At 37.9% G+C, this 27,957-nt stretch overlaps 2 long non-coding RNA genes across 4 annotated transcripts in view; both read left to right on the forward strand.

Annotated features, from left to right (window-relative positions):
• Nucleotides 1-27,957, forward strand: part of LOC101486930 (uncharacterized) — a 217,470-nt gene that overhangs the window by 110,652 nt on the left and 78,861 nt on the right. The gene's annotated exons all lie outside the window — the stretch shown is intronic.
• Nucleotides 11,313-12,181, forward strand: LOC143413419 (uncharacterized). Its single transcript, XR_013094031.1, has 3 exons — nucleotides 11,313-11,349; nucleotides 11,737-11,798; nucleotides 12,019-12,181. It is a non-coding gene; the product is annotated as an uncharacterized LOC143413419 (long non-coding RNA).

Genomic DNA, 27,957 nt, shown 5'->3' on the forward strand with positions numbered 1-27,957 from the left:
TAATAGAAATTGTCAGAGCTTTGTAAATGGGACGACAAAGTAATATGATACCATGTGTCCCTCCATCCCTTACATCCCCCTCTCACCACCGCCAGGGTAATGAAAGTGATAATGGTAATCTTTACGGCCCACCATGCCAGCCCAAGACACCAGCGACCCCCTGACACTGATTTAATTAGCTTTCGTCTTCTTCTTCTCCTCCTCCTGCCTGTCTTTCATCAGCCTCAGCACCATAAACTATTAATGGCCTTTTAGGCAATTTAGCCTGATCACTCAAACCAGTCTGCATTCGGCTTGCCTGAAAATGTTTAAAGAGATTAGCGGGATGTGGAAAATCCTTGCCAGCAAAAAAGAAAAAAAGAAAAAAATGGAATAAACCACACTGGGGAAAGGAGGGGGTCTATTAATCTCAATCAAAAGAGCTTTATCATGGTCTGGATACCCTGTGAGAGGAGAGGAGTAGGGTTATTTTCTTTTTGATATGATGATTCAACTAGTGCTTTTCAGTGAGGCTTATAATGCCAAACCATGTGGTATATTTGTTGTGTTTGAGTTTTGATTCAAGTCAACAGGCTGGATAATAATGTTAATATTACGGTTACTAGTGGAGAAAAATCCAATTTTGAGGTTATGTTATTAGTGTGCATTGGATAATTATGTATCAAGTTAAGTGAATCTGAAACTATTCTTTTTAGATTGGTTGAAAAGAAGAAAATGTTTGGAAAAGGTTTTCATCTAGCTCATCATATTTTATCATGAGCTAGATGAAAACATGCTTATGTTGATGGCATCATATCACACTGATCTATTACTGTGGACTTTGTTGCCTTTTGTACATGTTGCTTCAGCCCAGTGTAATTTTATGTATAAGGTCGTGACCACTTGTCCATGTAGGTAAAGTCAGATGTTTTGGGTTTAGCACCCTACTCACAATACCATCAACACTCAAATGACACTAAAGGAAATATTTTTAGGAAACTTGCCAGACAGGCTTCCAGTCACAAATCAACTTTATTTTTCCCAGAATCAACTTTTTGGGACTTCCTTACCTAGATGATTGAACATGCTTCAAGAGAACTTTATTGACCATTAAAAAATGGTGACGCCATCTGTTTTTGATGGTAACATATTGGAAATTACTGTACATAAGCAGTTAAGAAGTTATAACTGTCATCATTCTTCATAGAATATGCAGTCTGTAATTTTATAAAAAGAAATAAACCACGAAATAATACATTGAAAAATAATTGATAAGGCATCACAAATATTTGGTAAAAACAAATATTATTTTTCAATGTTTGTGTTTCAGACTTTTATGTTTCAAGGGTTAAAGTGGTCTGAAGCAATCCAGAGAAGCATTCCCGCACCTTCAGTTATTTGATAAATAAATCTGATAAGCAGGTTAATGGATACTGTCGAATTATGTCGAAAGAGCTAATGTGCCATGTTGCAGTCTGGAATTGTTTCTAATGCTTGCTCAGTAATAAGAAAATAATGACATCCCATGCTCCACTTGTAGTCCCAGTAACAAGTATCTAGATAGAACTACGGAGTAACTTTTTCTGTTTTTAAAAAAATGGTAAGTAATTGAAGTGCAACTTTTCAAATAGCTCTATACATATAAGAAAATATGTGAAGCACTTTTGTGTCTACTAGCTAATGAACAGTTAGCTAGAAAAAACATAATGTGTGATGCTGAGAGGTGAAGAAATTTTAAGAAAGAGAGGAGAGAGAATAGGATAAAAGATCTGTTGATCTAAAATGCTGCAGCAAGAATAGAGACAGGAACTAGAAAGAGAGCATGTTTTTCCAATTCTGACTTCCCTTCATTGACTTCCTGTTAAATTCATAATCACATTTAAAATCCTTCTCTTCACATACAAGGTCTTGAATAATCAGGCCATATTTTGGAGACCTCAAAGTACCTATACACGCTACCAACTAGCTATAAAATGAATGTAAATTCTTAGTTTTCTCACACAGCACCTACTTCCTGTATTTATTTTTGTGGCTCTCTCCCCACGACATCTGGCCAATGAGCAGACTGAACATTGTTACATGGTCTTTAGTGATGCATTTTGGTTTGCTTGGACTTAATTTGGATTTTTCTCTGTGTGAAAACAAAACAAACCATGGCGAAAGCTACAAGTTTATAAATTCATCAACTGATTCGGACCAAAGTAAACAAACTATAGGTGTGAAGATGCCCTACGAGTTAGTGGCACCACCCATGTCAGTTAGCAGGCAGTCAGTTTATTTACCAACTGTAAATAATACTTGGCATTGCTGGAAATGTCTTTAGAAGAAAAGTTAAGTTGAATTAAAGTTCATGAAAACAACAAAAAGCTCCAGTATTTTTATTTTTAGACACACTTGGACAACACAAGTAGGTGCCACAATGAGAATCTGTCTTTTAATTATTCAAACTATATTGATTTCAACACAAGGATTTCTATCAGCATTTTCTGATTAATGAGAAATATTTTTTGAATAAACAATTTAAATGCTAAAGCTTTCACTGTATTCCACATCAGATAAAGATTATTTTGTCATCAAATACAAATACTCGCAGAGAACAGTCAAGCTCTAAGAGATTAGTCATCAACCTGCATTTTGCACTGACTTGTAACTTTAGAGATTCAGACATTTTTTTACAGCTTTCTTTCTTTGCCCTTTATCTTGATGTTGGATCAGTGTTATGAAATAACCGTTTTATTGTTAAGCTAGCAATTGAAAACTGAGATTTTCCTCATCTATAATTTCTGCCAAAGCCTCTGCACATACATGCAACCAAGTAATGAATGACCAGTGTTCCCAGAAATGTGGTATGCTTGATTTCCTGTTGCAACACCAGCAAGTCTGTAGTGTAAATGCATGATTGTCAATCATTTGTAAGTCAGGAGCAGTAAAGTATTACCTTTAAAGTGTCTGTTTTGCTTTAAGAAGGAAAAAACTGATCAAAAGCTTTTATTTTTCTAAAGAACTAAATTTAAATTCAGTTGATCCTCAGTTTAAATAGCCAGAATTAGTGAAAATCCTTCAGCACGTTGATACATTTTTATTTTCCCTGTTGCTTTAACAGTGATCCTCATCTGACCATCTCCAGCTTAGCTACAGCTTCCAAGAAATTCATCCCAACCATTTTTTCTCCCTTAATCACCTAAGGCAGATTCCAGTAATTCAATCAATACCATCAATTCCATTGTTTACCCTTCTGTGTTTTCAGCTCTGGTTTCAATCCAATAAGCCCAAAATTAGACCAAAATGTCCATTTGTTGTTGAGTTGTTGAGTTAAGATTTATGCATGCCTCATTCTATTTTTCAACATGTTTGTCCTTAAGTTAAGATCTTACGTACAATCTGTACGTTATTTAGCATTTAGCATAGTTTTGCTTAATCTAAATATTCAAGTAAGTATGTTATTTTATGAAAATGTTTTCATGTATGAATACCTGGAGGGAATCTACTCTAGTAACAAAATTACCTCACATGTGATGTTTTAAATATTTAGGGGAATGTTATGTCCTTGTAGAATGATTAGCCAAAGGAAAAAAAATTATTTCTAAAAGTATTCACGATCAAATATGACATGATACTAAAGAATGTCTCACTATTTAAAAGCTCTCACTCACACAGCATGCATGGAAAATGCTAATGGTCTGGTTTTGTATCTAATAGCATGGTGACCTCCACAGAGCAATGTGCCTGGGGATATTAACAGCGGGCCATTTGACAATAATGGGACCTTTAATCTGAGCCTGAGCCAAACACATGAATGACATTTCCCAGTCGGTGTTCCCATTCATAAACAGTGGGGGACCAATCACAGTGAGACAGAGTTCAATTGGATAGAAATGAAGCACATCTGTTGAGGGTAAGGGTTTTTACATCAATAGCATATCATGAGAAATACACCTTTTCTCTTTAACCTTTGGTGGGTGTGTTAAATTAACAGGTTGGTCTTAAATGGAACACCAGAATATAGTTACGTTAAAAAAATAATTTGAGATATGTTTCAAAATATGTGCAATGACAAACATTAGCCACAGAATATCTTTATGTTCAACAAGATATTTCCTCATACACTTTCTACAATTTTTGACCATCAGATGGGGGGAAAGTTGAAAAACGTAACCTTTCCTGATAGCACGATTAGCAAATGCTCTAGCCCCAGGCATGGCCTCTTCCTAATACTAAATAGTCTCTGGGCTGATTGAATTCAGCTCATCACTGATTCCACAGGAAATTGGGAAGGATCCAAAGCAAGGAAGAGAACAACAACAAACCAAAACTTCAGCAGACCTCGGTCCTATACTAGGCAGTTCAACATAGCAGTGTAAGTGGTCACATGAAGGTGGTTATCAACTTAATAAGTTAACCCAGGGTCTCCTAATTTAGCTACAAATACTCTTACAAGAAAGAGGAGGCAACATTTCAAAAATCCCAAACATGGGCAGATCTACTGGAAGTAGAACAGCTGATTTTTTCACTAAGAGTTGAGACGATCTATATTAATAAAGTCGAACGTGTGAAGTCAGAAAGTAAAGCTGGAAAAAATGCCAAATATGTAAGATAATAGACTTAACAATATCACAGATTTATCATTAAGGCTTGGAAGAGCAAGACAGTTTTAGCTTTTATTTGTTCAACTCCAGTTGTGTTTAATGGTGACAGCAAGTAAACATAAAAACAAAATTCAAATGTAGAATTAATTGTTGTGTAAATTTGATGAAGGGTCTACAAGTGCAAGAAGTATAACATTTTTGTGTTTTATGTATTGATATTTATGTATCAAAAATTTGCAATATATTGCAGTCAACAGGAACAATCTTGAGTTTAGGATATCATACATATTACTTGTGTTCATTTGTGAAAGACAAAGAATTTACTGTACATGCTACTGAATACTGGGGGCTCAGGAGGTAGAGCAGGTCATCTACTGATCGGAAGATTGGTGGCTCAAGCCCTGGCTCCCCCTAGTCTGCATGCAAAATATTCTCGGGCAAAATATTAACCCCAAGTTCCTCACCGATGCATCCATCAGAGTATGAGTAGTAGTTAGTTAGAAAGCATAGAAACAGTGCTTGTGTGAATGGGTGAATGTGGCATGTTGTATAGAGTGCTTTAAGTACTCTGGGAGAGTAGAAAAGCACTATATAAGAATCAGTCTATTTACTACAAAAATCTTTAGACCCTCACCTACTTACTTTGAGAGCTGTGTGGTCATTAGGTAGCAATTCCACTGCTGATTGCTAATCTAGAGCAAAAACTAAAGTTGTGTTAACATCCAACCGCTAAGTCATGTGACCTTGGACACAAATCTTCTGCCAACTCCTGACAATTGTCCATCTATCAGATCACATAATTTGCATTTGTTTGAAATACATTCAATACTGTAATTATTTAGTAACCTTAACTGCTTTGACTTTACTGAAAAATACATAGCAGTCACCATGTAACTGAGAGCCTCACGCTGATTACAAAATCCATGAAGAAGAGGATTTCTCTCGCCTGTGTCTGAACATGTATTGATCGAATGAAAGACTATTTGTTTGAGCGGAATGATTGCATTTCTTCAAACAACACTGCATAGGGTCTGAGATGTGGATAATCTTTCAGGCTACATGTTTTTACAATATTAAATTTGGGAAGTCCCTTCATTAACGCCACAGGGGATTCAGGGTGTGGAAGACTATGACTTCAATGTGGAAATTTATGTATTGTGTAATAATTGCTTTTTCAAATGGTAATTTCATCCAAACTTGCATTATGAAAACAGATATCCTCGTTGATTTTTCATACTGGACTTCCATATGCATTATACTGACCATAAATATTCTTGATTCCCCTGTTGTATGCTCTGCTAAATGAGGTGTAGGAAATGGCCTGAAACACTGGTATTGACTGGTAACAGATTAAATGTGATAATGCAAACACAAGAATTAAACTGATTTACTCACATCCAAAAATAAATATTTATTTTTTTTGCCTATTTATTTCTCCTGGTTGTCTTAATGGGGAGATTTCGATATCATTTCATATTTATCAACAGGAATAAATAGCCTGAATCAAAATCATTAACAGACAACATATATAATACACTCTCTGTGGCATAAATGGGCATTTTGCTACTGTTTCCCCATGCATATTGTTTGAATCTGTTTTTTTCTTTCCTTTTTGAGATGATTAACTCTATAAAAGACGGTTCTGTATCGTACAGTCCCAGTTCTGAAAGAAAAACAGCCTGAAATACAGCACAAAATGTAAATAAAAATAGAATGTAATGATTTACAAGTCTCATAATTCATATTTATTCACAACAGAAGATAGAAAACAAATATTTAAAGTGAGAGTTTTCTTCAAAAACATTAGTTCATTTTGATTTTGTTGCCAGAAACACATTCCAACTGGGGTGGGTGTAACAAAATGCTGGAAAAGTTTAAAAAGAAACAGCTGGAGAAATATTTTACAACTAATTAGGTTAACTGGAAAAAGATCAGATGACTGGGTATTTTAGAGAAGCAAAGTTTGGTAGCGGTTCATCAATCTGGAAAAAAAAAAGGGGTCACATATTGTAAAATAACGTCCCTGAAAACAAAATTGGGAAGAATATCTGCAGAAATCTCTGTATGCAAAGGACAAGGCTGCAAATTGCCATGGGATGCTTGTGATCTCTGGGCCTTCATGCAGCACTGCAATGAAAACAGGCATGATTCTGCCATGGAAATCACTGCCTGGGCTCAGAAATCTTTTTCTGTGTGCAAATTTCACTGTTCCATCCACAAATGCAGGTTAAAACTCAATCATGACACAAGTCAAATGTGAGCACGATCCAGACACACTGCCATCTTCTCTCAGCCAAGGCTCGTTTAAAATGGACTGAGCCAAAGTGGAAAACTGCTCTGTGGAGTTGAATCTAAGTTTGAAAATTTTTTTGGGAAACATGGGCATGGTTTCCTGCAAAATGAAAAGGAGATGGACCATCTGGCATGTTATCAGTGCTCAGTTCAAACACCTGCCTCTCTGATTGTACCGGAGTTTATTAGTGCCTCTGAAACAGGCAGCTTTCACATCTAGAAAGGCACCAATGGTGAGTAGCATATACAGGTTTAGAGCAACATGTGCTCCTATATAGATGGCATCTATTTTACAGAAGGCCTCACAAGGCAATGCCAAAGCACATATTGTATCAACATGGCTTCGTTGTAGAAGAGTGCTGCCTGCCTGCAGTCAGGACCTTTTAAAAGTTGACTTAAAGTACAAAATAAAAATAAGAAAGACCTGAATCTGTTGAACAGGTAGAACCCTGTATCAAACATCCCTCTCCCTAAAGTCTACCAACTGCCAAGCTTGAGCTAAAAGCACTGCTACACAGTGGTAAACATCGCCTTGGTCCAACTTTTATTTTAGATGTGTTCCTGCCGTTAGAGTCAGGTAATAGTTTTCTTGAAACGGTGCATTTTCTCTGTTTAAAACTTTGATATGTTTTCTATGTTCTATGATGATATTTGCAAATGATTCTGTTATTATTTACATATTACATCTTAACTTTTTCAGATAGCTCGGTTTGCAAGACTTGTAGAAACATTCAAGACTGGAGACAGTGGAAGTTTTGCTAGACATTGGGTAAAAACCAGCTGTTCAGCTAATACTCTATAAAGCTAAACAAGAAATAGCCACTTCCTCTGGTAAACTCCTAAGTGGTGATGATGACAGACCAATTAGCCTGACTCATTAGCTTTCGAAGAGCATTAGAAAATAAAGCTGTGGCAGGATGGACTTCTCTCTGAGTGTTTTTGCATTATTGATTGAGAATTAATGGCGGAAGCAGCTGTCATTAAAAGGGTAAGGGATGGCTCCAGAAAACCTTAGTAATGGCAATCTGGGCCATTTAGGAGTAAGCTTGATGGCTGTTAACCACTTAAGGGTTGGAGCATAACATAAGGCAGAAAAATAGAAGGTTAGAGACAGCTCTGGATGACAGAATGCAAGTTGGATTAGGGGTCGTATTTGACATACATTCTCTTTTTCATTACTTTTATTCAACTGTTTTTTGTTCTTTCTATTTATTTTTGTATAGCAGCAGCAATACAAAATAATGCTGTATTTACTTTCATTTATTGATGTATTTGCTACATTTAAATTGTATTTTATGCTACAGATGACAATACTGAGGACAATATTTTAGGATGAGTGTTACAACAAAGACAGCAACGCCCTATCTGAATATGCTACAGCCAATTAAAATGGACCATTTTAATGTGATTGTATGATAAGCGATATGGATTGCTGTGTGGTATAGACTGTTCACGATGCTTCTTTTTCAATTTTGGTGAGCAAAATCTTTATTTCATTATTGTTGTTATTATGTGCAACTTACTAACCAGTCTTGCTAGTGTCAGGTGATAATGCAGCACAAACATGGTTGTGCCAAAGCTTAGGTTATCCAGCCTAGAATACAGAATACATAAGAAGCACAGTTTCCAGTATACCTGCTGGGCTGTCATTCCACATTTCAATTTCTGTTTCCATTACTCTGTGAAGATTATCATGTGAATACTTGTGTCAGTTTTAGAAATGATGGGTTAAACATGTGAAACTCACAGAATAATGGCACAATTTCCTTTTCAAGGTTCAGTGTAATCCTTTTTTTTTTTCAATCTCAGCATTCACTGACTCACCCTTTTGACTACTTTATATAAAACGCAGGGTCAAAGCTGAAAGCACAATCAGATATTGTAGGTAGAGAGTTTCCCATTAACTAGCTATGCTCCAAACAGACTCACTCCTCTGGGCTTAAAAACCAGACATGTTTTTGTGTCTGTGAACACCTAAGTTTGCCACTGTCCCACCCACACATTACTGTATCATTCAATTGCTCAACAATTTGAAAGGGGAATGTGTGTGGTTAGTTTGTATTACAGGTGTGTATGTGTGTTGTTTTAAAGTAAGCACAGCATGGTATAAAGGCTGCACTGAGTCAGCGGCCAGCCCCAGTGAGTAACACGAAAAAAACAAAACAGCCTGATACTTGAGTAAAAGGTCTGCAGGAAGAGGTATGCAATGTAGTAAGGTTAGCTGTTAGAATCATTCACATGTATAAACATGCATCAGTAGTGATATGCACCAAGAATGTGTCAAAACCTACTCAAACTGACTTCACAAATAGAAAATAGATAAGCATCGTTCACACATCTAACTTACTCCAGTGCAGACGACTATACAGACACGCATGCAAAAACCTGCACACTGCTTTGGTAAATAAACGTCTGGCTTTTATGACACCTGCATTGCTGAGATTTTCTTCTGCATACCAGAAGCATGGGTATCATTCACTCCATAATTACACAGTTGGCTGGAGATGCAAAGCTGTCATCTTCATGTGTTTTTTTTTAAAGTCTTGAGTAAGACAAAACTAATTGTGAAATGAGGCTCTCGGTGAATGTAGGTTATAATTACGTTTCTGCCAGTTCAACTATATATTCACAAATTTACTCGTTAAACCCCAAAAACAAGCCCATTAGAGAGTGATCATGTGCAATGTTTTGGTGAAAATAAATGTTTATTGAAGCCTGTTGAATACAGTGCACTCACTTGGTGGTTACTTTTATTCTGACTTCCAACGAGTTTGGCATTTCAGTTTTTATCTTAGAAAGTCATGTTATTTTTTTTTTATTTTTGGATTACTACATTCAATACATGAAAATCACAGTTGCTGTCAAAATTGTCTAAAAGCATTAAACTAAAACATCAAATAAGAAACTAGAAACACAAACACAGCAGATTAACGCTTTTATTTAGACATCATTTGTATTTTTTCTGGCTAATTCTCTTTAGTGCTTTCTCTAATGATTCGCCTTAATTTATACTTCAACTCACACATGACCAAACATCAAGTCTCAGTGTCTGAGCACTCAGGGTCTGCCGTTTTCATTTGGCTACAAATACTGACATGTGTCGTTCTGAGCGTACATCCATCCATGACAATCGCTATTTGCACACCTACACCCAGTCACATTGTAAGGACTAATGCAGCAGTACGTGATCACTCCATGACTTGAGTAATAGCTGATGACTAACGTCCTCACTTCTCACTCCCACATGACAAACAAGTCTCTTTTGCTCTTTTCACATCCTCCCTACTCCTTCACCTCCCTCATGCTATAATTCATCCAAACAACTCTATCCCCAGCTCACTCCTAATAGCTCAAAAGTAAATAAATAAATAAATAAATCCTCCCATTTCCATTCCTGACCAGTGGGTGCACCCTCCAATCAATTAGTTCATGTTCTATAATGACAGCAGCTGTGAACTGGCAGGACTTCTCCACATTTAAGACTCTCACACTGTGTGTGTGTTGGAATGTATGGCTCCCCTCTATTGACCCTGAGGATGGATAGATGGAAGTGTGCATATGTTCATGCATCACTGTGTTTTTATCTTTAAAGCAGCTGGTCTGTGTCAGACCTGGCTAACCACACAACCCAAATGTGTGTGAGGAGTAGAAAGTGCAGCACAAACTTTGAATTTTCATGTTCATCTTGTAAAAAAGATCTAAATTATTGGAGAAGTTTCTACTTTAGTAGTAGTAATAGTTTTTAAGCATTCTACACAATGTCCAAGTTTCTTAATATATTATGTTAGTGTAGCTGTTGAAAAAGAATGGCTATCAATAATTTTTTAAACAAAAAAACATTCTTGTTTATATTGGGTAACATTTTCTTTCTTTCTATTTTGATTTTATTAATAGATCTCCTCCCAAGGTTGATCATACCTGAACCTGAGTTTGATTTGGGTAAAACAAAAAATACTGCAGACTATTGCTGGTCACATTTTCAATATGTCGTGGCCAGTGTTGGGAAGGTTGCTTCAATTGCAGACTACATAATACATGCCCAAAATGTATTTTGTAACGTATTCCGTTACGTTACTCAATGAGAGTAACGTATTCTGAATACTTTGGATTACTTAATATATTGTCATGCCTTTTATAGCTACATGAATGTACTATTGCTTTGTGATTTATTACTATTACTGAAGGTTACTTGCCATACCAATACCCAGGGGCGATTTTAGCCCATTTTTGGGGGTTCTGAAGCACCCCCAAAATGAATCAAAGCACCCCCACAGATTTCTTACTTTTCTTGACAATATTTGCTGTTTGTGTGACACACTACTAAAAATATAAAAAGCATACAGTACTTGGTTGACACGTAACATTTTAACAACAAAAGTATAGAAATCCCCCCCCCCCCTTCCTAAAATGGTCTGTTCCAGTTCTCCCCTACTCTGACTCTAGCGCTCTGTCTGCCAGAGCAATGGTAGCTGAGATGCGGCGGAGCGGAGGTGTAAGTGCCTGGCTTAAAACAGGACATATTAGCTACATTTAACCTTCAGTTACTCTTTATATAGTTAGGTAGGAGTCAGACCATGTTTCTTTTTATCTGAAAAACATTACATCCAGGTAACCTGCAGTGTTGAAAACTTGTTTTCCTACGATGTTAGCTACCCTACAATCCATCCCGCTCTGTGGTAAAATCAGCGAAATTTGGCCGTCCTGTTGCTCCCATTGAAATGTATACAGCCTATTTAAAATCTAAAACTCATAATTGTCCGTAGCCTACTGTTGTTACCACTGTCCTGTTTGAAATGGATACTAACTGACTGAATGCCCATTAACCTTATAACTCCTGTTGTGTGTGTGTGTGTGTGTGTGTGTGTGTGTGTGTGTACAGAGAGACAGCCAGGTTCATAATGGATATAAGAAAGTTTTTTCAAAAAAAGGAGCCACATTCAGGTAAAAGTGTAAAATCAAATGACCTGTGAATCAGGAATAATATTGGATCAGTGTTTCAATATTTATATCTTTTATTAGATATACATGTGGTTTGGTTATTTGCCTTTTGGTTGAAAGTACACTGAGAGAGGACTTTTTGTTAGTGATCTTAATAGAATTTTTTCATATTAATTTAATTTTTCATCTAATTGAATACAATCTATTTGTGTATGATTGTCAGTCTGAAGAGGGAGAGAGGAAAGAGGGGAACGTGAGGAGAAAGTACAAGGTCGGGAAGAACCAGGTAAGGAAACAGACAGGGAACAGTGACAGGCAAAACAGAAACTGTTAAACTGACAAAGAGAAAAAAAACCTGATTTTACTCACACAATCTGGAAGTTGTGTCCTCCCTATATTAAAGCTGCTATACAGAATCTGCTAAACAAACTGGGTTGAAACATTTTTGACCCTCTTTAACAACATTGCAACTTAACATGATTGGGGAGATTAAAATTAATGATATATTTTGATGTGGTTCAGCCACAACTCTACTAAAACCTCAGCCAGTAATAGGTAGGCCAACTTTTGGACCGTCCAGTTGTCTGTATGACTGCCGCAGTACGTACATGAGGAGCTGTAAAGAGAAGCAGATGCTCTGTTTATATTCTAAAAATGTTTTAAGGTTGTTTCAAAGATTCTGCACTGCAGCTTTAAATGTTTTCCAAAAGCACACATACACTTATCAGTGTTTCTCAAACTTTTTACAGTGTGTACCACCTGATAAAAATGTCAAGCTCTCCCAAGGACCACCATGAAAACATGAAAGTCATAAATCTTACAACACAAAATTAGTATTATTAAATTAGTAAAATTAGTGTCTGCAGTAAAGATTTTTTCATACATTTTATACATTCTACCACAGGCAAAGTTACCTCCATTTTTATAGTTCTTTTTTAAATTAATATTTTGTAATAATTTATTTGTAAATTGTTTTGGGAGTGTTTTTGTATGTATCCAAAAAATCCACTCAGTTTACTTCTTACTCACTATGAGCATCGTTCATTATTCTCCCCCAGTAATTAAGGTTAGGATATGTATTTTTTTATTCCAATCCATTCTTCTTTTGCAGCATTTAAATAACCTTTATCAGATTTGATGGTTTGGTTACAGACTTTTCAAAAAAGTGTTTTGTTTTTCTTTCACAAATGTGGGGATTAAATTGTGTTTAAATGTGCAAAACAGTGATGTCATGTTTTGTGACGAGGACCCAGGCACAGAGAGACTTGATGAATTTAAGAATCCCATGATTTAATAAAGAAATTTGCAGACTTGCACAGAGATGGTAAAATTATGATGACTGATAATGGAGATGAAGACAACAGACAATGAGGACAGGGAGGAACAGGGGTTTAAATGCACCAAGGAGACAGTCAGAGACAACTCGGGACAACTGGAGACATTTAAGGATGCAGGGACTGACAGAGACAGGGAAGATGTCTCATCGTGGCGTGTAAAGTTTATCTTGCTCTGGCTGGGCAGCTCTCTGTGTGCTCAGCACCCCCAAAGCTCTGATCCTAGAATCGCCCCTGCCAATACCAACTAGAATTGTAAATCTTAATATAAAATGAGTAACAGTAGGGTGGACATCAGGTAAGGCTGCACTTTTTGCAGTGATCTTGTATAGAAAAATATTTCGTGCGTATATAAAACAGGTCTGCGGCTCTGAACCGTAGTAAAGGGACCTCTGGCTAATATGTCGGGTTCTGTGTCGGGCTTGTGGCCGAAAACTAGCTTTACTTTGTTGTCTGGGTCAACCTTTCTAGCGAGAGACAGAGAGAGGCATTGAAAGAGCTTATTGCTTTGGAGGAAAACACAAACACAGTGTACAGTCGAGTCTTAATAGCTTACTTACAACTGGGCTCGTCAGGCACTCTTCTTGGCTGCAGTGGTTATTATTATATTTACATGCTTCCATCTCCCGTTTCTGCTCGGTGACAACTCGTACTTTTCAACTCTCCTTTTTCTCCCTCCCTGGCGCTCACAGACACATAATGGGTATGGCAGTCCATTCTCCTTGCAGCACGGACTACACTGCCCATCAGGCTACATTTTTTAGGGCTATGCCTGTAACACTCTGCCTGTTGCCTTTATATTAAATAATTTTTTGAATAACAATTGAAAAAAATATTTCTTCACGTCATTATGCGGGCCGCAAGTAGGGGTGACATGGGCCGTGAAATTGAGACACAGGCATCAGAGCCTCTTAATGTGTGTTTTGTTTGGGTTTCCACCGGAGTGGAATTACCAGAAATAGAGAGGGCATAGCCTAACATATGAAACAGGAAAAGACCGCCGTGTAATCCCTTCATTTCAACAAAGTAACTGCTTTCTGTACATCACTCTTTTAAATGGCAACTGTAACAGAATACAGTTATATTTTTTATTTTAACGTCGGTACTTGTATTCCGTTACTCCCCAACACTGGTCGTAGTGTAGTATTATTGTGTAGTATTTCTATTGAAAAGTTTCTTTGATTGTATTCTTTTTCATTTAGCTGTTTAACTTTGTTTTTCTTTCTATATATAACTATAGCTATCGATATTTATCTGCTTATACAGAGGCACTGTTTACTGGTGGAGTTTACTTTAAGTGTAATGTTTTGGGGATGATGCTTGATTGGTTTTAACTGTTTTGTTTTCTTCTTACCCACCTGTCTGAATGTAGTCCACCCCCACCACCCCACCCCTTTACCCCCCTCTAAGCTCTCTTATTTCAGGAGCCAAAACACATCTGAACTCTGGTCACAGCACTAGAACATTCTCCCATTTTCACCGTCTTCTGCTCCTCTCTGTCATCCTGCCGCTGTGGAGAGAGGTTGATCCATCATGCACACACACAGACACACACAAGCAATACATTCACACACACATACCACTATAAACACGCACACACAGGCAGACTCGCCCACAAGAATGTCATTCCAGGGATAGCTTGATCCATCACAGATGCTGTTACACACACAGATACGCACAGACAGACACACTCACACGCGGAGCACATGCCGAGTATGTGCACATACACATGTGTGCATCTCCCTGCCCACATGTATGTCATTCCAGCAGCTTTATCCATCACTCACACCCTTGCATGGTTGCTTTCAGACGCACACATACAAGTACCATGGATATTACTGAGTAATTGGACAGTCTGTTGGCAGGGGTTATGAGTCCTTAATGATTGTCAGATCTGTCACAGACCCAAGAGATTCATCTTTAGCTTAAATCTCCTCATCAGCTGTCAAGAGAGCCCTCTTCAGTGTGATCAACCCGCTGGAATAATGTTATATAATTGTAACCACAAAAAATAAAAACAAAAACACAAAACTTCAACTACAGTATTTCATGCGTATTCTTTGACGAAGCCAAGAATGAAACACTATATTTTTACATTTTATTTATTACATTTTTTGTCTTTTCAAGCTTATTTCTTAAAGTTAAAATAATTCAATATGCAGTTAAAATTTAGAGGCAGGTTTGAATCGGGGAATGCAAACAGCACATCTGGACAAGCAGAAGCATTTTTGTGTACAAGAACATTGGCACACCCAAATTTAACAGCCAACTCAAGACACAAAGAAGCAGACGAGGACGTCGTCCAAACCTGTTGGGACTAAAATCATTTGGACTGACCTGACCTTTTAGATCAGACATTGGTTATTTGGTTACTGAGCAGACTCACGAACGTCTTTAGCTTTACCATGTTCTCTGTAACTGTCTCTGTAATTGCCCAGTGAAAGATTATGACCAGGCGTCTGAGTGTCAGACTATTTTTTTTTCCTTCTAAATGCATGTTACTTCCTTTAAAAGCATTGAGACATTTAAAAGCATAATCTGTTGGAGGCCAGAGAGAAGGAGGAAGTCACATGTCCCGCTGCTTCCTCAAGGCTTGTCTCTCCCATTGCCACGAGGCCACTCACCCACTCTTTAAACGCTTCCCTCATACACACAAAACCCACCTATTTCATTTTTCATTTTCAGCTATTTTCTGGGGCTTTGCAGCAATATTGATATAAAAAGACTGCAGGCTCCTGAGCTCATGCTGGGATGGAAGGCACCCATCCATGGTGCAGTAGGGAGCTCAGTATTCGCCCCTCCCACACCCCCCTCCACAAAAAGACGATATTACAAGGCCCTTTTACCATGGCAATATAACAGAGTGGGGACAGAGAAGCAGACGTGCTGTTTAAATGTCTGTTGAAGCGTTGCAACTGTGTATGTGACAACATTCAGCCTGGCGATTTTGACTTCATGTAGAGTTGTTTTGATTGGCTGTCTAAACTGACGCCCCTGCCATGGTCAATCACAATTTGTTTATGTAATCTTCACGAATATGGTGTATCGAAGGAGGGTACCCACTGGGAATATTGATGTGAAGTCAGTGATTTATTCTGCACTACAGCATGTAGCCTGCATGGATCGTGAGTTTTTATGCTATATAAAATTATTATGACACTAAAACTAGTACTTATTCAGTTTGATAGAGTACTTTTGCCTCATTTTTGGTTCATTAGAGGAGAAATGAAAAAGAAAAATCAGAGAGCAAGGGAATTCAACAAAGTGGTGAGAATCACACAAGCTCTTAAGCTCTCATAAAGAAATGTTTGAAAGTATGTTTAAAATACAAGTTACTCGCTTTTTAACCTATTAACCTAATTTACATAATATGCATGTCTTAGGAGGAGAAAGCCATATGCCATGTAGGCACAGGGAGAACATGCAAACCTCATGCACAAAGGAGCCACTGTGCCACCGTGGAGCTATTTATTTCATATATTTTATGCAAGTTATTTGAATGAGCTAGATACACTAAGGTGCCCCTTTCACACAAGTCATTCCAAAGTATTCACATTTGTTAACTGCTAAACCCACCCTGTGTTTTCAGTTTAGTCTACAGTTGAGGAATGGCCAATTGCACAAGTGATTTTTGTTGTACATTTTTTTCTTAGTGTTTTGGGAAACTTGGACTAATTAATATAGAATTCTAAAGTTCATTTGAGGGACGAAATGCAGAGTGGCCACAGTAAAAGTATTTGCCCATAGCTAAGAAAGTATTAACTGCCACATAAGTTAACCCAGAGTCTGAGCTTTATCCAAAAGGAGGCCTTTTCCTAAGGATAGAGATGTTGCCTCCAAACTCTAGTAAGCTAAAGGCTAGATCCAAAGAATAGGAACCTGATAGCTGAAAGCCCCGCCTCCCAGGTAGGTATTTCTTTTTTTTTTTTCTTTTTTTTTTTACAAATCTCTACAAACTGCAAGTAAGTCTAGACACTCGGAGCCAACGTTATAAGATAAGATAACCTTTATTAGTCCCACACGTGGGAAATTTGTTTTATGCTGAACATGCGAAAAAAGCTCTTTTCAGTAGGTCTGTGCAGACGAAGTAGCAGCGAGTTACAGACAGCGGGCAATGAATGAGAAGCCAATCAGTAAGTGAAGAATTTAACTCCACTCTACTTCAGCTCTGCTCCACCAACTTTGCCAGACACTTAGTATGCAGTATAGGTGGATAATGCCACATTTAATCAACACCCAACATTCTGCTCTAACTCTGTCTTGTTTTCTCTCTTTCGTCTGGCATAATACCAGAAGTTAAACAGTAAAAGGAATGCCGTACTGCTGTTTTCTTGGGAAAATTACACCTCAAACAGTTAAACACCTTGTTTGAGGGACATAAAATTTAATTCCAGGTTGGTCTCATGCCAGTGCTTCACATTTGAGGTTTTCTGCCATCAGCACAGCATCTGGTACCTACATGCCAAAATCCCACAGTTGGAAGTTGGAAGCTTTGAGCAAATCATACATTCAATTAACCTTTAATATGGGGAAATACAGACACTATGCAATTTATTTTACCATATAATATTCTGAAATTATAAGCGCATTAGTATTATGAGCACATGTCAGAAGTTAATCACATCAGTTTGCGGTGCTTATCTGCTTATCTGTAACACAGAAAGTCTGTCTTAGACCAACTTTAAAGTTACACCATTCACTTCCACCAAAGAGTCAGAACTGTCATGTTTTTCCCCTTTTTGAAAGTCAGTGTGATCTGAAATCATAATTATATTAACTTTATGGTTTGTATTTTGAGTAAGTTCAATAATTTAGACTGCTATGATGATAAGATTAAGCAAATAAACTCTTTGGATTTTCAGAAGAGATATTTTGAAAGCAAGACAGCTCCCAACATTAGATATTGGGCCAAACATGCTCTTTTTACAATTAAGAGCGTTTCCATATAGAGTATACGTTTCCCAGCAGTGTAATAATTACCTTACATCAAACTGTGCACATAGTCTTTTAAAACAAAGTGTGAAAGAAATCAGTGTGACTTGATTGTTCCTTACAGAATGGAAATAAAATGGTATTTCCATGCTCCATTCGCACTACTTCAGCATTGTCAGGAACAATGAAATCAGCTGCTGTGATGACCTCCTCTTGCTATTCCTGAAGTATTTTGTTCTATTTCCTCTGCGACTCGAGCCAGCAGAAGGAATGTCCTATTTCCTGCATGGTGGGGGATTGGTGCAGCTTGAGGGAATCCGGGTTATTGTCAACTACTTACAAAAAGATCCATGGGGGTGTGAATGGTGAAAAATACTATCCTCATATTTTACCAGAACTTAGTCAAGTCAGGTAAAAAAAATTGTGAAATAGATAAGCCTGTACAGTTTTACTTGAAATGCAAATTGTCTCATGCCGACTGTATTAGTACACTGTGTTTAATATATTTGGCTACTGTATAAACAGTCAGAAAAACGTTATTTTGACCCGGTGTAGCTGCTAGTTATATAGTAATAGTAAAGTTAGTGGTTAATTTCATTTGACACCAATACTGAAATTGCACCACTTCACAACGGAAATAATTATTTTTACAGTCTGATGAATAAAATTGCTTTGGTCTCTGTAGCTATTTTTCACTTAAATGACATGCCAGGACTAGACAACCTGACTGTGTTTCAAGTGTAGTGTTTATTTTCATGAAATTATATGAATAATTAATGGTCAATAATCAGTTCAGTTGAATTCACTTGTATTTATATAGGACCAAATCCCAACAACAGTTGCCTCAGAGTATTTTATATGTTAAGGTAAAGACCCTACACTATCACAGAAAACCCCAACAATCAGATGGCCACCTATGAGCAAGCACTTTGGCGACAGTGAGAAGGAAAAGCTCAATTTTAACAGGGAGACCTGCTGCAAGACCAGGTCGATGAGAGGAGCAGCCATCTGCCACGACTTGTTGGGGTTAGACAGAACAACAACACGCTGTGGAAGAGAGCCAGAGATTACTAAGAACAAATGATTAAATGCAGAGTGATGTATGAAAAAGGTGAGTGAAGAAGAAAAACTCATCGTGGGAAGCCCCCCCTAGCAGGCTAGCCCCTAGCAGGCTAGCCCCTACCATGTACATAATGTAACGTACAAAACTGTCACCGGCGCTTCAAAAGTGATTCCCCTAAAGTACAAACCACAAGCATACAATAGTAGATACTGCCCCTGTGACAAACCTGTGTATTCTTAAGAAGCTGAGTAAGGTACTTTTTTCAGTCAAAGTGTACGTGTTAGTTAGTAGGGTGATGGCACTGGCTCATATTGAGAAGGTCTTGGCCTTGAATCTGTCAGCTGGCTGTGCCTTTTGTGGCATTTGTGTGGAGTTTGCATGCTCTCGGCTTGTTTGCATGGGTTTTTGCTGCGTACTGGTACTCAAAAGTTTAAATACATTTCTGTTAGGTAAATTTGTGATTCTAAATTTTACCAAAGGTGTAATTTTGAGCATGAATAAAATTTCTCTTTTCCAGCCCTGTGATAAAATGTTTACCTGTTCAGGGTGTACTGAGCCATCTAAAGCTGGGCATACACTGTGCGACTATATTTTGCCTTAATCATGTGTCGTGCATCGTGTAGTATACATGAGGTAATGAGAAGCGATTAACGCCTCACGACCAACTCCCGATCAACAATTGTATGGTCACAAGAAAATCAAACGTGTTTGAAATTCTGGTCGCCCCTTGTGAGGTTAGCGCACCGTTGAAGAAGTGCCACTGGCCGATTTAACGCAACCTCTCACACTGTGCATGCGCAAACACAGAAATGGAAGTGAAAAAGACGGAGCAGCATGCCAGTGCAGCGTGTGTGCAGTTGTGTATGGACGCACAGTGTGAGCACTCAGGTCACATCGGAGCATCAGGCTGTATAGTGTGAGAACATGCCTTGTGACCTATGAACTTCTTACCCCTGCGATTCAGTTGTACAGTTTGAGCAGGAGCTGAATAACGCGACTGAAAAAATCGCACAGTGTATGCCCTGCTTAAAGTTAGTTGGGATATGCTCCAGCCCACCTTGTGACCCTGAAATTGGAATGGTTAAGACAACGGATGGATAGTAGAATACTTACTACCCATTCCCATACCTATATCGCGATGAATGACAGAATTCAACGTTTTTAACAGAAACTTGATATTGCTTTGAAGACTGGTTGTGCTCCTCTTTCATGTGTTTTTTTTTTAACTCTTTGCTGTTAGGGAAGATTTTCTCGTTTTGCTCATGCCCAGTACTTTAATGTAGGCGCACTTAGGAAGGGACGAGTTGAAGCTCGCATGTGAAAATTGCATGTTTAGAAAAAAACGTTTGAAAGGCCCCGTGGCAATCAAAGCTACTTGTTCTCAATGACATTCTTTCTTTTTTTTAATTTTTAGTTTTGTGCAGGAAATGGAGAGCCATGAGGGGGCGTGGGTGAAAACTGTACACACATTCTGCAGACTCTGTCACTTGGGACCCAGGCTTGTCTCATCACAGCTGTTCCACGCCCACATATGGACACAGAGCAAGGAATATAAAGTATTCAAGCCGGCTATAGCAAACTTTGGCAAAGTTCTCGGCCATGTGTTGCTGAAACTAGAGAGGAGCATCTGCGTCTGAGAGCATTTCTCATGCACATACATGAGAAACGAAATAAATATACGCATTAATAATGAAACATACATTTGGTTTATACAGAAATGGTGGGTGGGGAATAGAAGAGTCTAGAAATTTCAGAGCACAGTTGTTTGTGTCAAATGTCAAAATTTCAGCAATACAATGAAAAGAAGCCCAAATGATCATAATGAAATGCACAGTTACATTTTGATGTGTGTGTGGTGTTTTTTTATTTGTGGCTTATTCCATTGAGAACAACCTCCACAGATTTGAGCACAACATGCTGTATAAATAGAAAAAAAAAGGTTAAAGCTGAATTTTCAGGCAGCTGATGTCAAAATCCAGTCACTCTGTAGCATTCTTGGCTGACAGAAAAGCAGTAGGCTTAGAATCTAAAGTCAAGTAGTGCCGAATTGTCTGTGCTCTATCCAGGTCTATATAGACCTCACAATAATTGTCAAGACCACAAATAGAATTGTGATTTAGTCAAACTGTACAGCTGGTGAAGTGAGCAACTAATTTTCATTTTATCTTCAGGGGCACTGTCAAAAAGCTCTCCATATTCATCCCAAAGTACTGAGTCAGTAAGTACTACCAATCAGCAGGCATTGTGCTTCCCATGCACCCCCGGGGCCCACCTATCAGTCTCATTTGTGGGAGCAACTGGGGTAGTTCAAAGATGAGTGCCTGTGCCGGTCCTGTAAGAGTGGCGTGTTTCTCTGAAGACAGCAGTCTCCTACTTAACGTTGCTGGGGAAAAGATATGGAACAGCATTTTTTTAAATTCCTGTTTTAGAAATTCAGTTGGCACTTTTTTTTTCTCCAGGTTCTAAAGTGGTTTACAAGGATTACCATAACGGCTGATGTCTAACACGGTGCGGTCTCGGGAAATAATCAAAACACTTGAGATACAGCACACATGCATACATCACTGCCAAATGTTATGTTAATATTCATATTTAAACTGCTTCGAAACGGAGCTCCCAATTATACACACGCACGCAAGCAATGCTATTAAAAGTCAGCTCTTTGTGTTTTTCTGTTTTCTTAAATTGAAGTGACTATAAAGCAAAAAATTAAAAACTGATGACAATGGGGTTGGATATATTAAATAGAAAGTAAGTACTTATTTTACTCAGTAAATGTGCAGTATAATAGTCTGATCTCAGTCTTATGGGGTGTCCTTGTATGCAGTAGATAGTCCCTACCAAAGAAACGACCACTGGTGAGAATTATCAGCACCCAAAGTTCACTGAATTCTGTGAGGAGCACGAATTGTTAAAAACCTTAAGGTGTTCACCACGAACAGGTGAACGAGTCCACGGTGAACCGTTACACCACCAAGACTACCTACATGGTTAGCACCCTGAAGAAAATGTTGTGACTATGCGAAATATAAGTAAAATTGGATTGATGTGCATTACAATAAGCACTGTACAAGTGAACAATAGAGCAACAGAACACGATGTATTTGTCTGATGAATCATGCTGCTTTTTACATCTAGTTGATATACGTGTATACGTGTGCATCCCATAACTGTGGAAGAGACAACAACAGGATGCAATATGGAGAAAAAAAAGCAGTCAGTGGAGTCGGTGTGACCAGCTGGGCACAGTGTTGCTTGGAAACCTTGGGTCCTGGCAGTGTTGCAGATTAAATACAATGCTATATGCAATGCTATACTTTTATGGCAGTGATTTCTTTCAAAAGCGATAAAGCACCAGTGGAGAAAAAAAAAACTGTTTAAGAATTAAGCTGCAGACTTAGCTTTTAATTCTCAATTTTCAATACAGTTGGGAATCTGCGGGATTTGCAGGACAAACAATAAAGATCCATAAATGATCCTAAGGATCTCTGCTCAATGCACGTTCATGTGTCTTGTAGCGCTTGTGTCAGTCAGACATCACTTCTCACTTTCTTTTACTTTTCTGCGTTTTGTTCACACTAATATAACTATACCTACAGTGTGGATACAGAGGTAGTAATGAAGCTGCTGCTCTGCAAAGATGCAGCTCAAGCTATGCTTTCTATCTAGATATGGCCTAAATCCTCAGGCCTAATCCGAGTTTACTGAGGATGTATAAGATGATTCCCACACACTTGTAAAACTGTTCAGAAAAGCCAAGCTTGGAGGCTCTGTGAAAAGCCATACATAGCCAATATAGAGCTACTGGTGGTGTTGCAGAGATTTTATAACCAACATGGTGGAGGAAATTGTGAAAGGGAAAAAAGAAGCTCAAATCCTGGATCATATCTAAAGCCTGAACATGTGTGTGTGTGTTTACATGTCAAATGAATGTATACTCTACTTTAATGCTGTTATGCATTAAATAAAAGGCTTTTTTATTGGTAGTCACACACACACCCACACACACACTCACATTTTTAGTCTAGGACTGCCTCTGTGACTCTCCCAGACGTGTAGACTATGGAGGTTAAGTGGAGCTCAGAGGGAGAACCCAGCTGTGATGAGGAACCGCAAATCCCATAAGCCACCAGTTTCAGGGCAGGTTGGCACCACAGGAAGCTTTGATAGGAGATGTGGCGAGAGTGGCTCTATGTCAACCATAAGGGAATATTGGATGTGAGGAAAGAGGAATGTCTTGGCTGGCCTAGCTGACGTGAGAAGAATACTGTATTGTCTTGTTTGGAACAAACTGAGTGCTTTGCACAGCAGAGAGTGCACGCAGTGACATTTCACTCTGAAATATGAAAATGTCTGAAATTCTTTGGCGCTGAGCTAATTCAGAGTAATGTACCCTACCTCATGTAATTTTTTAGACAGCTTTCTGTTCTCTGCAATCAAGACATCAATTGATTTGTAACAGAAGAGTGCGAGGCTGCTTGTTTGTTGTTGGTGCTCAGTGATTTAATTAAGAAATATGCAACTAAGCATATTCTTAACTGATTATCATAACCTCCGTTTAATCAGTTAATGGCACTGAGATTAAGACCTCTTTTGTAAGAGAGATCCAGATACAGGAAAGGATTCAGAACGAAGCAAAAACCAGAGATGATCAACAATGTCATAAATTTTACCTTCTGTCTTTTTTAATAAAATAGGCTGTAGGAAACAATCAGTATCCTCGAATGACTTTTATGTAAGTGTTAATATTACGGAATCGGAAGATTACAGCTACTGATAATACAGGTAGAAAACATCAGTTCTGTAGCATAAACACTACTTTTTTAATAATTCATGATGATACTAAAGTACTAATAAAACTCGTCAATTAAAATTCTTTCATTTGAAAAAATAAAATAAAACTATTTTGTCTTTATAGCCCTGATCTGATCTTTACAAAGTTAACCGCATGACGCTATCTGACATTTTTGTGGGCTATTGAGGAGCTATCCTCATAATGAAATTTGTTTCAGTTTACATTCAGACAAATCAATTCTTTCATCACTTGTTGATGTGATGGATCCATTGACCATCACTTTGAATGCAAAGCAGCCCAAGACTTAGTGGTGTCCAGAGATAGCTATGGCTGACCAGATAGCAGAGAAAGCTTTTCGTCCATGAAAAGCTCCTGACAAAGGCACTCTCTTTGTATACAAATGCAGAATTTTCCAGTTAATTCCTGTTGCTCTGGATCAAGATTCATTTCTCTGCAGACTGATAGAGTGAAGAATGAGTTCAGACCAAAGCTGAGAGGCATGACTGTCTGAGCTTTGTATTTGAACACCAAACAGCACAGCAGGGGACACAATTTCCAGCCTGCAGGCAAGGAGGCTAATCTCCCAATTAGCTATTAAATGTGCTCATTAAAAACAGCAAAGGCAAATGTCCTGGAATAATGTGCAAACACAAAAACAAAAGATGTCTTTCTCATACATTCTTTGAGGAAATATTACTACTGTATATGCAATTTTTGAAGTAGCTGTTTGCACTTAGCACAAGCACTGTACCATGGCTGTGTATCATTTTACAGGCCACCCTTGGCTCCTGTGGTGCTGAGTATTTTACTTGAGTGGGTAGGCTGTTTGATTCTTGAACTATAACTAAAATGACTCTTGCCCACCATCATGGAAAAGTATCAATGTATTACATAAAGTATTTTGTTGAGAATGCAGAAATTGCACATTCTACCTCTCATTGGTCAATTTAAAAAGGTATTTTGCCTTGGGAGAGTGCTATGATATGCTACCTTTGCAGAACATTTACATAATAATCACTGTAAAATCACTTTTAACCATTTGAGGCTCAAACACTTGACATATAAGAGAGATAAAGTTTAAGCAGAATAGCAGAAAAAAGTCAACTTCACTATCGAGCAGGTCCAAGAATACACAATGGCTCCAGGATTTCCAATTTCCAATCTTTAAATGTTACTTTAACACTTTCCAAGAAATGCTGTGAACGAGAAAAAATGTTCCCACAGTTTAACACGTTTTGACAAATTACAAGAGAGAAATTATACTATTAAAGAGTTTTAAACAAAGTAGCAGACAAGTTTAAAGAGTCCATTCATAGGAAACCAAAAAGTATAGTCTTTTTTTTAATTAAAGGCAATTAATATTTAAAACCCCTACATATTTAACTCATTGCCTCATTCAGTCTACAGGGATGAATTTGAAATGCTAGTAACTAATCTGATATTTGAGCTATATGACATACCCATGTGGTAACTGTCTACTTTAGACCATTAGTGTATTAAAGAAACCACTCCCATGATTTTGTCATTTTGGGGTTAAAAGTAAAATGTACTGAAAGACTGAAGTTTCAGGTTGATATCAGACTATCTTGTGGGGCAGCTGAGGACATAAATGGAGCTGAAAATCAAGGGAAAACAAACATCAAGAGAGACAGCTGGACATTAGAGGGATGCACATAAATCCTGGTCCAGATTTGATTATTAGGAAGAGGACAAATTCAATTTAACTGTACTTTTGTGTCTGTTTTGAATACTGTTTGTGTCTGTCTGCTCAAATCATGTCCCTGTCATATGATGATATGTCTACAGCAGAAGGGCATATCATTTAGCTTTGATAAATACTAGACGTACAGCACAAAAAGGTACAACTAGAATATGTGTCACAAAATATTGTCACAATAAGCAGTTCTACCAGCTTTTTCCGGATGGTTTTATTTCCCCTGACAACCTTAATTATTAGGTTATTATTATTATTATTATTATTATTATTATTATTATTAGAAACTGAACCAAATAATGAACCTAATAATCAAGTGCACCAGAATTAAATTTTCCCATGATGAATTTAGGCATGCTTCAAGCTCTTGGGAGCAATCAGACCAAAGTAAGAATTGTAGGTCACATGATACTGTTGGATCCAAATGTCAGTTAATTCCCCCAGTTTTCTGTCAGAGGCATGTGACAAGAGCCTTAAATCCTCTGGGTTTAAATAACCAAGGCAAGAACCCTGATCTTGACCTGGCTGAAATGCTTTGCCAGGACTTGAAGAGGGTTTTGATTTATAAGCATCCCATAAGTATTGTTGACCTATAAAAGTTTAGAGTGAAGTGGTCCAAAATGCATCATCCTTAATCTTATAAGTAACCATAAGAAATAAATAATAGAAGCTGTTGTTTCTCAAGAATGTTATAGCCACTAACCTCAAAGGATTCACTTCAATTCCAGCCTTCTCTTTAGGTAATTAGTGTTCTTAACAGAGGGATAAAAAGCACAACTTTTATACATTACCAAGTCAGACTGTCTTTGTTTATGACTGTTAATAAATGATAAAGGTCATTCCAAACCCTGAGTATGCTAAATGTTTTGTTCTTTTGTGCCGCTGTACATATTGTTTAAATCACGCTGATCATAATGAGAACATGGTAAAAGGGTAAACATGCACTTTGCACTGAAAAGGATCCTCAGCCTGCAGAGGGGTTTGTTCTAAATTCCATCTAAAATTGTGGTTTTCATTCACACGACCGAGTATTGTCATTAAATTCAACAGCTGTCTGTCTTTATTACAATCCAGCAGGCAATCTGCACTGGAAATTATTTTCCCAGTCACACAGCAGATTTTATTGAATTTGTCAATTGAGGCAATTATTACATTTTCCCTGACGGTCCATCACAGATAATATGAGCTCTCTGTGTTACTTAAGATGAAACTTATAAATGTAGGACAATCATACCATGAAAGTGACATGACAATGGCAATAATGTGAAAGAGAGGGAGGCGGCCTGTTATAAAGAACAAAAACACTATGAAAATAAAAGCTGTCTTGACTCTTTAATTTAAGGGCTTTCTCTTGCTTGTCATGACCCTGCCTCAAGCAGCTTGGGGTCAACCTGAAGTCAGGCTCATAAACCATAAAGGTTGGTGCTGGCCGGCGGGCCATTGGAGGAGCTGACCCTGCAGTCACAGTCAACCAGGTGAAAGAGAAACAAAGAAACACCAAAAATGACAAGGTGATTCAGTCCCGCCTTTGTTGCAGTCACGTCAAGCCTTTTTTTAAAGTCAGATTGACGGCATTTACCTTCCTGTGCCTGACATGTCTATCATTCTGCCGTCAATTCCAAATCCAATTTTGCAACACTGCCATAACTGGGGACTTTTCCTCACACTGTCAGTGACAGAGCATTCAAAACCTTGTCTCTGTGTTTGCCCTGAAATAAGTGTTTCTGACTGGCACTTTGTGCGGCTGAATAGCCTGTCTGAGTAACTCTACTCTGTTTGATGTGTAAAACAGCTGTTAACCCCACATTTCTCAAATTACATAGCAGTAAGGTAATTGATAAGAGCGACAAAGAGTGTGATTGTGGTTTGCGTGTTTTCAGGTGTATCTGAAAAGGTCACGAAACAATAAGTGTTTGTGTGTTGATGTTCTTAAGTTGTAAATGGAATTTGTTACTTAGTGTAAGTTAGCAGCCTCTGGGTGTTTTAGATAATTTAATTAGCAATTATTACATTTATTTAAAATACTTTCATTACTTTTAAATAACTACAAGGGGGGAAATAGCATTCTCTTTAACAAACTCTGAAAACATAGAGCAACATTAGCATTTATTTGTAACTGTTATTGCATATTTGCTCCTCTTTTAACAAACACATTTTGTTAAAATGTGTGACTCTTAAAGTTCTTAATGGCTCTGCCTTGTTCAACAGCTTTTTGCTCACTTCTGTTTGCTTCATGGTGTGCAGACTGTGTACAGAGGGACTGCAGAGGTTTTTGTCCTGTGTGCTCACTCCAGCCCGAAGCAAGATTAATAACTCAGAAACAG

The sequence above is a fragment of the Maylandia zebra genome, linkage group LG18 (genome assembly GCF_041146795.1).
Source record: "Maylandia zebra isolate NMK-2024a linkage group LG18, Mzebra_GT3a, whole genome shotgun sequence".
In the NCBI taxonomy this organism is placed as follows: domain Eukaryota; kingdom Metazoa; phylum Chordata; class Actinopteri; order Cichliformes; family Cichlidae; genus Maylandia; species Maylandia zebra.